This window comes from Rhinatrema bivittatum, chromosome 5 (assembly GCF_901001135.1).
Source record: "Rhinatrema bivittatum chromosome 5, aRhiBiv1.1, whole genome shotgun sequence".
Taxonomy (NCBI): Eukaryota; Metazoa; Chordata; class Amphibia; order Gymnophiona; family Rhinatrematidae; genus Rhinatrema; species Rhinatrema bivittatum.
Genome location: NC_042619.1, coordinates 18,672,540 through 18,676,415, shown reverse-complemented (window position 1 = coordinate 18,676,415; position 3,876 = coordinate 18,672,540). Strand labels below are relative to the sequence as shown.

General features: G+C 50.4%; 1 pseudogene; it reads left to right on the top strand.

The window, feature by feature from the left end:
• The first annotated feature begins 443 nt into the window (after nucleotides 1–443).
• Nucleotides 444–2,986, top strand: LOC115091833 (annotated as a pseudogene).
• Nucleotides 2,987–3,876: the final 890 nt, after the last annotated feature.

The following is a 3,876-nucleotide window of genomic DNA, read 5'->3' as shown; positions in this document are numbered from 1 at the left end:
AAATAGGATTACATTCAGGTACAGTTGGTATTTCCTTCTCCCCAGGAGGTTTACAATATAAGGGCCATATTTGCTAAGCATTTTCCCCATAGACAAAATGGTAGAAAACCTTTGGTAAACCACTCGCTAAGTTTGTGCCTGAGGCAATGGAGAGTAAAATGACTTGCCCAAAGTCACAAGGAGCAGCAGTGAGATTTAAACCCTAGATTCCAGTCTGCTGCTCTAAACACTAGGCTACTCCTATGTTACACACACCCAAGAAATAAAGGTTATTTCCCCTCCCCATAATATTGCCAGAAATGTAATTGTTTGCTGCCCAGGCTGCCACTTCCCGCCAGCTCGACCGTCCTGGTTTTGCCCCTTTGCATGTAGGGAGTTGTAGTTCTCGATGTCGCCATCGCTGGGCAATAATAATAATAAAAAAAAAAAAATCCGAACTTCAGCCGCCTGCTGGCCCGAATCAGCCTACCGGAAGGACCGCGGGGAGGCGGTAGTCCCGACCTCGTGACTGCCGCCCGCTCCCCCTCCCTCCGCCAGGCATGAGGCCAGGGCCGGGGCCTCGGCCTGTGGTGCAGGTGCTGCGCCTGGGCCGCCTCCCGTACGCGGCGGGGCTGGAGCTGCAGCGGCGCGGCGTGCGCCGGCACCTGGAGGCCCGCGGCGAGGGCCGAGCGGAGCCCCGGCCGCCCCCTCCCCACGCGCTGCTCCTCTGCGAGCACGAGCCCGTCTACACGGTGGGCCTCCGGCGGGGGCCCTACCCGCAGGCCGAGGAGGCGCGGCTGCGGCGGCTGGGCGCCGCCTTCCACCGCACCGAGCGCGGCGGCCTGGTCACCTTCCACGGGCCCAGCTCGTCTGCTACCCGCTGCTGGACCTGCGCGCCCTGCGCCTGTCCCTGCGCGCCTACGTGGCCGAGCTGGAGGAGACCGCCCTCGGCCTGTGCCGCCGCTTCGAGGTGCAGGCCCGCCGCTCCCCGGACACGGGCGTCTGGGTGCGGGACGACAAGATCTGCGCCATCGGTGAGGAGGAGGAGGGGGGGCTGGAGCCAGGCCTGACTTTGCCCCGGTGCACGCAGGGAATCGTAGTTCTGACGTTCAAACTCACAGTTTTTTTCCTTTTGAATGCAATCTCCTTATGTGGTGAGGCAAGCGGTGCGGGGGCAGGGATCAGAACTACAACTCCCATCATGCACCGAGGAGGGGGGAACCAAACCCGGACTGGAACAGCCTGTTCGGTTGCCCTGGGAGTGAGGTGGGAGCCCCTCCTGTAGCCTTTTATGTCCCTGCCTGGGTACTGGAAATATTGGAGCAAAAAAGTGGGTTTGGCATAAGTTGTGAAGCTGCAAGTCTTAGCCCCTGCCAGTCATTAGGCTTAAGGCGGAAGCTGCTGGGGCACGTTGTAGGTTGTGCAAGCATGAAAGATTTCTCAGACTCAACTGAGCACACTATAACCCGCAGTTGGACGCGCACTGTATAACCCACAGTTGGACGCGGGTATTAGCGCCTCTACAACTCACGTCCAACGCGGGGGGGGCACATTAAAGAAAATGGGTGCTGACTGTTCAAACGCCTGCTTTCAGTGCACATTCATTGCATCGGCCCCAAAATTTCCCAAGATATGGATGCTCTGTGACTTTTACCCTAAAGCAAAGTGTTTTCAAATAGCAAGTAGTTAACAAGTAATTCCAAATTACATCTGAATTTTGGTTTCACATCATAATTGTGGCGTGCTCCATGCTCAGAAGTTTCAGTCTTGAGTTAATTCAGCCTTTTTGTCTGAGGGATCAAGCAGGTCCCTGTGATCCTGGAGGGATCTTAGCACCGGAATGCAGTAAAACAAATGAAAGTGTTCACTGTCATGATAAAGAAAATTTCATTAAAAAAAAACAAACCTTAATCCCTACAGGCACAATCTTTCATATGGAGCTTCCCCATTCCTGGGGCTTGTTGTACAGGTGTCGTGCCAAGAGCGAACACTTTTCTTCAGTGGTCCGACACCAGAGAAGTTCGAACACGAATGAAATTCATGTTCGTTCTAAATTTGCTAGCGCTGTATTTTACAAGTATCCCCAAAACACGGTCGTGGCCAAAATCGGTGCAGTGTGCAAGATTTCTCGACCACGACTCACACCATGAGATTTTGCAGTTTCCTCCAGACATCACAGCGACCCTCATGAAATGATGCTGTTGCCATGAATATTAAGGGAGATGGGAGGGTGCACTTATTAAATGAAGTGTAAGGGAAGTTTGCTCAGGGATTTCAAAAGCCGAGCACAGCACTCACATCAGGCACAAGTTTGAAATCAGTGAGCAGCAGTAATAAGGCTGTCACAGCTTCGGCCCTGTTATTGCCCGCAGGTCTGAAAATTCATTTCATTCAAACATCTTTCAGCATATTGGTTGAGGGTGGGCCAGGAAAATGCCACCGATCAAGGTGGGGTGACGGGAAAGGAAAACAGCTGTTATGTATGGTTTCTGTGTCACGTGCTTCTATTTCTGGCCTATGTGACATTGGCTTTTGGATCTCTGTTTTTTTTCCAGGCGTCCATTGCGGAAGATTCATCACTTCTCATGGATTGGCTCTGAACTGCAATATGGACTTAACATGGTTTGACCACATCGTTCCGTGTGGACTCGAAGGGAAAGGGGTCACCTCTCTGAGCCGGGAGCTCAACAGGGATGTCACGGTCGAGGAAGCCACCGGGCCTTTCCTGGAAGCTTTTGAAGAGCAGTTCCAGTGCACTTTAACCTTCTCAGAAGGAGGCATTAGTTAAGTCAGGGATCCGAAGGACAGACGCTTTGGGATCTTTCTGTAGTTTTCAGGAATGTACCCGAAACGTTTGTCCTTTGAAACAAAAGGTGTCAGTTTTGGACATTTTGGCCTTTTCGTATTTGGGTTCTCCGTAGCATGACAGAGTGTGCTGTTGGAGTAAAAATTACAGATAGTTGTATCCGTTTATATTCATTACAAAACAAATTTTGCTAATCCCTTACTCTCTCTGAATATTTCCTTGGGTTATTGATACAAATGTAACTTACAGGAGAGCTATAATGGTAAAATTGTGGCGATACTCTGTCGCCCAGACGAGGGACAATAGCTCTCAGGCTAACCAAAATGGTTGATGCCTATGAGATTTTCCAGCAAACTTGCTTAGCCGCCAAGATCCTTGTGGTGCTGACCGCAAAATCTGGATGCTCTCAGCTGTGCTAACGGCAGCAGAAGAAAGACCATTTTGAAGGTATAAATAGCTATCTGGATAAAAGCAAGCTGGTTGGTGTAGCGGATTTGGATTTTCAGAAAGCATTTGATAAAGTCCTTCATGAGGGAGGAATTATAAAAAGTCATGGGAGGGGTGGTAATGTCTTTACTGTGGGCTGTAAATGGTTAAAGGCTAGGAAACCAAGACTAAGACCAACTGGTCAGTTTTCCCAGAGGTGAGAGGTAAATGGTGGAGTGCCCCAGGGATTTGTACGGAGATCAAGGTGTCAAAAATACCATCCCGTCTGCCCAGTTATCCTGTCCGCGGTGCTGCTAAGTATACATTGCAGCTGCTTGCCACAGAACAAGATTTCTCATTATTCAGGACGATTTATATTTTCTCTTCCTTTGTAGTAGATGAGCATGCAAAACCCCTCTTAGTTCTCTCCCGCCCCCACCTTTCCCATACCTAACCACAAGGCTCTGTAATAATCTATAAACAGGCAGCAATACTAGCATGGCTGCTAACCATACACCTGACCGTCTAGGTACTCTGCCAGATTTGGCTAAGTGGTTGTCCGTGCTTCCCCTAGGACTTCTAGTCATTACAGAACTTGCACCCTGCCAGACAGACCCAGCTGATAGCTTTGATTTCTGTTATCCATTATGTTCTAAATAGTTAGC